At 27.4% G+C, this 10,449-nt stretch overlaps 1 long non-coding RNA gene across 12 annotated transcripts; it reads left to right on the top strand.

The window, feature by feature from the left end:
* The first annotated feature begins 2,785 nt into the window (after positions 1-2,785).
* Positions 2,786-8,990, top strand: LOC116853453. 12 transcript variants are annotated; one of them, XR_004379976.1, is made up of 11 exons: positions 2,791-3,346; positions 4,113-4,204; positions 4,293-4,509; positions 4,828-4,941; positions 6,797-7,030; positions 7,246-7,576; positions 7,671-7,760; positions 7,976-8,184; positions 8,498-8,629; positions 8,736-8,835; positions 8,959-8,990. It is a non-coding gene; the product is annotated as an uncharacterized LOC116853453 (long non-coding RNA). The 12 variants fall into 12 exon arrangements; XR_004379978.1 differs by having other exon boundaries at positions 4,828-4,930; XR_004379974.1 differs by having other exon boundaries at positions 2,786-3,346; positions 4,293-7,030; positions 7,246-7,391; positions 7,466-7,576.
* The last annotated feature ends 1,459 nt before the right edge of the window (positions 8,991-10,449 follow it).

The following is a 10,449-nucleotide window of genomic DNA, read 5'->3' on the forward strand; positions in this document are numbered from 1 at the left end:
GGGTTGAAATCCCAAAGTGAGTCACCTGGTCCTCCTCTTGTTAGTGATGCATTACAAGTACATGCATGTTTCAAATTTGCGTACTTTTTTCATAGTATATATTAATATGGTATTAATATAGTATTAATAGTATTAATATATAGTATTATATATGTATAGTACATATAAAGTATATATATAGTATATAGTATATATTAATAATATTAATATATATATGTAATAATTATATTATATCCTGTATTTGTATTTTTTATATCCTATATATTTATATATTATTTGAATAAGTAATATCCTACATAACAAAATATATCTGAGATATAATCAGATATCTTTATGATTATAATATTAAGTCATATCTGAGATATTTTTTTTTCAGATATTCGCTCATAATAAGGTATTAAGTCATATCTTCAGGACATCATTACTCGATATCAGAATCTAAGCAGAAATATGTCCTAGGAAAGACAAGAGATTATTTTGAATCACTCTGTAAGTATATCTTTCAATATCTAACGAATGATATACTATATTTTTTCATTTTTATAGAACGTAGATATTAAAATACTTATTATCATTTTCAATGCATAAGAATCATATAGCTTTATAAAAGTCTGAGGGCTATATTCATAGTCGGATCTTATATTTAAGATCGCTTTAAGTTCATTTTCAGATATTTCGTAGCCAGAAATATGTTGTACAACATTTAAAGATAAATTTAAGACGGTCTTATAAGAACCGATTATGAATACCGACTTAGAATATTTTTATATATTTAGAATATTTTATATTTAATATAGATTATCAGAATATTTATAATGTTATACTAATTTTATTATTATATAAGTAAAATCCAGATTTTCCAATCATTTCTCTACTAATCCCTTATAGAAATATCATACTAAGAATCATTGATAATTACTTATTTTTAGTATTAAAAATACTGGATAATAAGTAATTATCAATGATTCTTAGTATGATATTTCTATAAGGGATGTAAATATACATTTTCTCTTTACAGCGACTGTCAGTACAATAAAGAAACAGCCTGATTGCTACATTATATTAATCACAAAACATTAAAAACTGATTGCAACATGCAGGAGACAAAATGCGATGTCGTTTAAAAAAAAATGCAATAGAGATTTGATTAGAATAAAAAAATATGTTATGTGTCCTATATATTTTATTTATATAACTTTAAATATATTTCATGTTGTTATACTTAATATATCATAAAAATATTAATATATACTTATTCAAAATATATTTTTAATAAAAATAAGTTAAACAAGTTTTTCACTTTAAAAATTTTATACATGAGAACATAGTAAAAGCATTTTCTTATAGAGAAACAATACAAACAGTAATATCCCAGACGGCACAAATGTCCAAAATCGAGTCATAAGACGTCTTTAAGATATATTTAAGATAATAAAAGACAAGATTAAAGACAATACTTTATAAACTTGTCTTAAAGACAACTTAAAGACGTTTTAAAGACGTCTTATGTCCCACTCTTAGACTGTGCTGTCTGGGATAGTATGACAATGGTTTTAAAGTTAATGGTTTGAAATTAAAAGTTATTATTTGCAGAAATTTTTAATTCATAAACTTGACATTGTCATGCTTTGTTACTTATTATTGTTTTTCTGGTATAAGAGAACGCTTTTTAAGATATGAGGATATATTCAAGATATCTTTAAGGTTTCTTAAAAATATCTTTAAAATATTTTGAAGACATCTTTAAGATATTTAAAGAATGTCTTGAAGATTTTAAAAGATATCTTTTAGACATCTTCAGATATCTAAACGATGTTTCAAATTATTGCATAAGATATCTTTTAGATTTCTAAAAGTTATCTTTTCAAAATTACTGAAGACATTTTGAAGACATTGCAAGATATCATTTAGACATCTAAAAGATATCTTTTTGTCTATATGGGATGTATTAACATGTATGGACAAATTTCATACATAATTATATATAATAATGTAAAATTATATATAATGTTATATAATTATGTATAAAAAATTTTTTATTAGGTTACAAGTAACGCGATGCGTCAATAACTGAGCGAGATGTTTCTTTAACGATAAGGTCGCCGCTAACTCGCTTTTATGTCTACCGCTTGTTTTTCGCCTGTGGTGAGACAAGAACAGATAAATGTTGATTATTTGTCTTTGGCTGCGTTCGTTTTGGGCGCTTATGCGCTATAAGTGTCATTTTATGTTCTTCCCGCGTGTAATGCCCTTATAGAAATATCAGACTAAGAATCATTGATAATTACTTATTATCTAGTATTTTTAATACTGAAAATAAGTAATTATCAATGATTCTTAGTATAATATTTCTATAAGGGTGAGCGATAAAGATAGAATGACGTTTACAGCTCGTAAGCGCCCAAAGCGAACGCAGTTTTTGTATAACTAACGCATCCCATACAGCACAGATTATTGCAATTATATTGCAGCAACGTTGCAATGTTGCAAGTTGCAATGCAACATTATAAAGACATTGCAGAGATATAGATTCACAAAATTCCAGCACACTTGTAGCAACATGACATTAATGTTTCGGAAATATTGCATGCAATCCAAATTCCATAATTTATATATTGTAATATATATACATATATAATACTGTAATAAAATAATTTTTTTGCAATATTGTAAAAGATGTTAACGATAATCAATAATTTTATTAATCATTGGCTTAAATTTCTGCGCCGTACGCTCTGCGCAACACATGTATGCGTATATAGCAGGCGCCGGCTTCGCTGCGTAGACGTTGACCATTGCAACTCGTGGTTATCACGTGTACAATGACTCGCATCGATTTATGTTTTGCTGCGTAAAGGAAAAGATAAGTATTTTTTTGATAATACTGTAAGATATAGGTTACGGCATCTATGCTCAAATAGTTAAAGCATTAGTTAGGTAGCAGGCCAGGAGGCGCTACGGAAGGAAGAAAGAGAGAGTATATAGGTAGAGACAGAGAGAAGTCGAGGAAGCTGCTGCGGTAGAGTTCCAAGAGAGAAGTTAGCAAGATAGAAAGAGATAGAAGTAGCTGTAGGAAAGAGACAGAAGTAGCTGTAGGAAAGAGATAGAAACTAGAGGCAAGTAGGGAGGAAAAGTGAGAGGAAGAACCTCGGAAGCGAAGAACCTCGTGAGTTGCGTGCGGAAGTACGGAAGGGGAGAACGATATTCTCTCACGTATTAGCAGTGGCGATGTTGGAATAAAGCACGTGGCCTTCCAACGACAGTTGTCGTGCGTTGTAGCCGATGGACATTTGTGATTGTTGTAAAGTGATTAAATATACTGTTCGTTATTGTTCCTACAAACTGTGTATATTTCGTTTCATTTCCTACAATACTATGTTTAATTATAGCGATATACTATGAAGTTAAAAATCTATATTTCGTAATTATAAAAGAGAATCACTTGTCCCAGAGTTAATAAGAACCTATAACCTCTATAACCTCAAGGAGACTGAGACTGATTGGGAAAGTAAAAACTGTATAGTTATTTATGATATATCTTCGTATATTTTTTTATGTGAATATTTTTGCTTTATTTAATTTTCTATTTTGCTATGGGATATATGTGCATATCTCTATGATACAGTAATATGAAACTATAGATACTTTAGAGGTAAATATAGGCAGCAGTTAAAATAAATAATTATAATACATAAAAAGTAATATAATATATATAAGTCTGTAGCTAGTGCTTTATGTGTATATTTTATATTATCATTTCTTACTTGTAATGAGTGTTTCAACTATTTATACAGTTCACACTGTGCATATACATTTGTCGCATTGTAGATAATATGCATTTGTGTACTGTGAAATAGAAAACCAGAAAGAAAGCAAGAAATATTCAAATAAGAAAATATATAAAGGCATAATAGATAAATATAATTATTACTCTTCTAATCAAGTTCAAATTTTGAGAGGATATATGTGATTTTGTCTCTGGAATAAGCATATGTTTTTGTATCATGTGTAATAGTATAAACAACACATATGTACAAATGAATATAGGAAAATTAATCTGTTTTAAAATATTAAATATTAAATATTAAAATATTTTTACTATATTGTTTCAGAGAATATTACCAAACATTTTGACAAGGAGGATTCTACGTATAATATCTTGAGTAATATATACATACTTGGTATATTGGCATTTCATTAATAGGTAAGCATTCTTATGTATGTAGGGTTTATTTCCTCTCATCTTTAATTAATAATTATTGAATTATCTGAATTATATATTACATTTACAGATATAACTAAAAAATATGTAATTTATTTTAAAAAATTTGTGTTTATACTGACAAGCTTAAACTTAAATGTATAATATGTCTAATATATTAAAACGTAAAACATCTGTTTCAAAACGTCATATTAGGAGAATTATTGAAGATCAAACTAATATTGATGTAACAGGATTATCTACACAAATCATTAAACAATCATGCAGTACTAATAGATCTTTTAAAGGTAATTGTTTGACTAGATTAAATAAAAATATTCATGCGTTTAATAAAGACACTAATGAAACACTTAATTCTGAAATTGAAATCTGTGAAAATGAAAATTATTATCTACCATGTCAAAATATAAATGATAATCCTGGCATGGAAATAGATTGTAATCATGATAGTGATATTGAAAATGTCACCACAGAAAAGAAAAGCAGAGATTACAATGATGATGATAATGATGATAAATTTAAAAATGATTTAATTGGCTTTAACATGGGCTTTATCGTACAATAATAATCACAATGCATGTAATGCATTGATAAAAATTTTGCAGCAATATACATCATATAACTTTCCAAAAGATATACGGACGTTACTACAAACTCCACGACAAGTTGATATAATAAATGCATGTGGCAGACAATATTTTTATGCAGGTTTGAATAATGTAATTAAGAAAATATTTCTAAAATCGAACGAAAAATATATAAATTTACTTGTAAATATAGATGGTTTTCCTCTATCAAAGTCATCACAGGCTTTATTATGGCCTATTTTACTTTCGAATACAGTAAATGAAGAGGTGTATATCAGTTGGACACAGAGCAATTGGACACAGTCCAATCACAAGTCGCTGTTCCAAGGGACCCTACAAATGTCTCTAATCACATGGTGCTGTGATTGGCTGTGTCCAAATGCACCGTGTCCAAGTGCACCGTTCCCTGAATGAAGATGTATATTTTGTTGGTGCATATTTTGGAGGAAAAAAACCGTAAGATTGTAATACTTCAACCATTGGTTAATGATTTAATTTCCTTAAGCAATGGTTACATTTATGATAAACACGTGATCAAAATTAAATTATTTGGTTTGATATGCGATGCACCAGCAAAATCCTTCATTTTATGTACAAAGGGTCACACTGGATTCTACAGTTGTACAAAATGTACAATAAAAGGAAAATATTTGAATGGTCGAGTATGCTTTCCAAATGCATCATATTCTTTAAGAACTGATGATTTATTTGCCATTAATGGTTACAAGAATTTTCAGATAGATTACTTCATTGTAAATAATATTCCGGATTTTTTACCTATAACGAACACACCTTCAGACTATATGCATCTTGTATTATTGGGCGTTGTTAAAAAATTAATACTTTTATGGATAAAAGGACCGCTTTCTATACGGTTAAGACCAAGATCAATTAAAAGAATATCATATTTATTAATCCTACTTAGAAATAGTGATTTCTAACTTCACCCAATGATTTTGTTAGAAAGCCAAGATGTATACAAGATGTAAAACAATGGAAAGCTGTAGAATTCAGAAATTTTCTTTTATATACTGGACCTATTGTTTTAAGATATTCATTGACAGAAAACCTGTATAATCACTTTCTTATGCTTCACGTAGCAATTACAATTCTTGTTCGTCCGGATTTATGTAAAACAAAATTTATAGATTATGCAGAGGCTTTACTTAAAAATTTCGTCTTATCATTTAAAATATTGTATGGGAAAAAATTTGTGTCACATAATGTCCACAACTTATTACATTTACACTCGGATGTAAAAATATTTGGTCCGTTAGATAAGTTCAGTGCATTTCGCTTTGAAAACTATATGATGTCTATTAAAAGATTATTAAGAAAGAACGAAAAACCACTGCAACAATTGGTAAAAAGATATAAAGAAAAAGAAAATATTGATTTTCTGTTACAAAAAAAAGACCCTAAAGAAAACTTATGTTCACTAAAATATTCACATAATGATGGACCAATTCTTGATTATATTCAGTCTCAATCACAATATTTACAGTTATCCACTACAAAATTTCATATACATTGTAAAAGTAATAATAACGGTAATAATTGTTGTCTCTTAGTAAACGGGTGTTATATTATTATTTTAAATATAATGAAACGAAATAAAAGTATTTTTGTAATTGCTAAAAAACTCACATATGTAAACAATGTATATGAAATACCTTGTGAATCAAGTGAGCTTGGTATAAAAGTGATGATGCTCAATAGCGATGAAATATTCTCTTATCCAATTACAGATGTGCTCTGTAAAATATGGAAAATTCCTCTTGCAAATAAACCGAATACATTCGCAGTATTTCCCTTAAACCATACGATGTAAAACGATTTTAAACCACACATAATACCTATAATTATTTTTGTATCAATGTATATATATATATATATATATATATATATATATATATATATATATATATATATAACATATATTTTGTTGTGTACATATAAACATACATTTATGTTTTATATGCTTCAGTATAGACACATTTTGCATTGTAAAGAAAAATGAATACTAATTATGTCATTGCGGAATTTAACAATGGACTTCAGGTAATACCTGCATTGTGGTACAATGCAGATAAACGTTTAAGTATTTGGTCTGCTCATTTTAAAAGTAAATTTAGAATAAATAAAGCAATAATAACAAGAGAAATGCCACAAAATATTGAATGGGAGGTATTACCAGTGAAAAAGATTTTTGGCAGAGCAGGTAAAAGTTAATTGTTATATTTATAATTGTTATATTAAGAACTTATATAGTAAATAAAAAAAGTTTTGAACACTTTTTTCTATTTATAGTACATTTATTTATATTAAATAAAAAAAGTTTTGAACACTTTTTTTTATATTTATAGTACATTTTACAAGTTATTATTTGTAAATTAAAATGTATTATATAACATATTATTGTTTTAAATTTTACAGATAATTACGAAGAAGATATGGGAAAATTAGTCATAGCTGAAGACACATCTAATATAGAGGCATCATCTCATGAATTAAACATACAAAAGAAAAAAAGAAGATGTGAGAAAGCCAAGAAAATTATGTCATCTTCTTCAGACGAAGATGTATGTTTTAATGAAGACAATTTAAGTGAAAACAATAACGCAAGACAAAGTTGTAGTAACAACCAAAGTTGCAGGCCTCCTGCCTGCATGTCCAGAAATTCAAAATTTTGTATCTCAAAAAAAGCATATGCAGACATTCACAGAAAACAATTCTACTAATGTTTTATGTTAAAGTTCTTCTTACAGTAAGTGAAAGTGTTAAGTAGTAACTAATAATTTGTTATAAATATTATACTAAAAATAATTTTTTGTGTGTATAATGATATTTTTGCTTTTTAGATAAAACTGTTAACATTGAAAATATTTCAAAGAACACAAAAGATTTTACAGAAAAATCTATTGATAGCGATATAGAAAATAATTTTGGTGGTATGTTTCTATATATATATATATATATATTATATTTATATAAATGTAATATCTATAAGATTTAAATGTTTTATATATCAAAACAATATATATAAATACATGTACACATTGCTACATATATGTATGCATATAGGCAGATTTATTTTTTACACAATTATTAATAATAAATATCATTAACTGCAATACTTAATAATTCAATAAATATATTTTTTCAGAATGCAAGAAACTAGTTTTAGGAAAACTAAATAAAGTTTTATATAAACTTAATAGTATTGAAAATAAAATTGATGTGCTAGGTGAGAAAATGCAACGTTATAATTATTCCAGCCAAGAAGAGATTGTTATACAACTGCCTATAACAACATTTAAAGAATTAACAACTTTTGAAGAAAAATTAAAAGATGTTAATTTCAAAGATAAAGCGGTAAATATTAAAAAAAAATATTCTTTATTTTTATTGCATACTGCTAAAATTCCAAATTTAAATAATAATATAGTACATTTAATATTTAATATCTAATAATTAATGTAATAATTAATCTAATAATCTATACGCCTTTGTTTATATTTGAATTTGACATTTAGAAAGCCTATGCTTTACACATAGTTTAATTAATCTAATAATTTATTAATAATTTAAAGAGAAAGAAAAAGGGGAAGAAAGAGAGCGCATGAATCAATACGAGAGTATAAAACAATATTTTTTAATACTATTAATAATCATGTATATTTTTCAGATTAATACGTTTCAACTTGTGGGTGGAAGTACAGCACATATGATACGTAACATTTTAAAAAAAGCTGTGACAAATAATTTGGCACAGCTAAAAAAAGCTTTCAAGATTTAGGACTTTCAAGAATAATTATACGTAAGTTAAATTTTTTATATAATTTTACGTTCCACTAGTATCAAATTAAATACTTGTGAAAAGCACACACTTTATTGTAATGTTTATTATAACTTTTGTGTTATAGAAGCTATTCGTACAACACATAAACATATAAATGACACCGAAATTGGCGAAACTACTGCCAAGTGGCTAGCCCAAGCTCCTGTTCGAATTGAGAGAGCAAAGTATGTACTTAAGGCGTTTATATTTTATATAATTTTATAAATATTTGCATGCATATTTTTATGCATGCAAATATGTATATTTTTATGTAAGTATATGAATTTTATGTTATCTTATTTTTACAGATAACTTAACAAAGAAAAATCAATAAAATAAGCAAAATCACATAATATAGGAATGCCCTGCATATGATCTTTTTTTCTGAGTTTGATTTGTTTCGTTAATTTTATAGTATTCATAATGCTTTTTCTAAGTTTTTTTATGTTCAGTGATTTATTTTGTTTTATAACAAAATCACGTAATATGGGAATGCCTTACGTATGATTTTTTTCTAACTTTAATTTGCTTCGTTAAGTTTATAATATTTATAATGCTCTTCCTCAGTTTTTTTTATGTTCAGCGATTTACTTTATTTGTTTTAACATAATTCCTTATCTTTCTTTTTAAGTTCTCTTAATTGAAAACAAACTTTATTTTAAGGCTCAAATGTTTTGGAGTTAGTTTATGGTTCAAGCTCTACGTCGTTACTATTTTTAACTTTCTTTATAGCTAGTGGGCAATTAATGCTAGTCCATACGCTAAATTTAAAATTATCTTTAAGTTTTGATTAATCGACTGTGATTATATTTATTTGTGATTGTATAATCGACTGTGATTATATTTATTTGAGATTACATTGCAATAAACAAAAATATAGATAATATTTAACTACAACGTATTCTCATTAATGACCCAGTAAGCAATCTGCGCGCAGACTGACGTCAGACTGTCGACAGAATCTGTCGAATCCGAACAGGATCTGTCGACAGATCCATAGACATCTGCGTCCCCAATCTGCCGCCAGACTGTTGACAGGGTCTGCGAACAGACTCTGACGACAGACTGGCGGCAGATTGCGCGCAGAGCCTGTCGACAGACTATGACGGCAGATTGGCTGCAGATTGAGCGCAGATCCTGTCGTTTCGTAGGTTCTTCAATTAAATTTTCTCATAATTTTTCATAATTACTCATAGAATAAGCGCTTTCTCATAAATACTCATAAAATACTATGACAAAAAAAATTTTTCTACATTATTTTTTCATAATTTTTAATATTTTCTCTAGTGAGATTCGAACTTGAACTGAAGACATCTTTTGGATAATCGTCCGTCGCCTTAGACACTACGCCAATTCCTCACTTGATAAAAAGCGCTTTGTATTGTCCATCTAATGTTTAAGGAAGAAAAATATTATAGTTTGTTCGCCTTTTAAGCCGCAAAATATAGACGAAACCGTTTAGCGTATAAATAATGTAAGAGAGACTGGTACGATAATTCGAAATTAATTTTCTACCAAGGAATGTATAGAAAATTACTGCAATAAAACAGCAGATAATGACATTTTTCTATCATGTTAATAAAATACTGTACTTTTACATGTGCGAATTAATTTGGTCGATCGTCCCGTTCAGATTGTATTAAGATTGTATTAAGTTTTATCAAAATCGGAGTATGATATATTTTTAAATAAACCATCAAAAAAATTCTGTAAAAGTCATTTACATAGCGAGACTAATATTTTATTCGGTGCTGCTGCCTTCAATATTTATTGCATGACGGTTAAATTGGATTTAATGA

Source organism: Odontomachus brunneus, unplaced genomic scaffold (assembly GCF_010583005.1).
Source record: "Odontomachus brunneus isolate Ranch 3 - 2012 unplaced genomic scaffold, Obru_v1 Obru_scaffold_324, whole genome shotgun sequence".
NCBI classification, from domain to species: Eukaryota; Metazoa; Arthropoda; class Insecta; order Hymenoptera; family Formicidae; genus Odontomachus; species Odontomachus brunneus.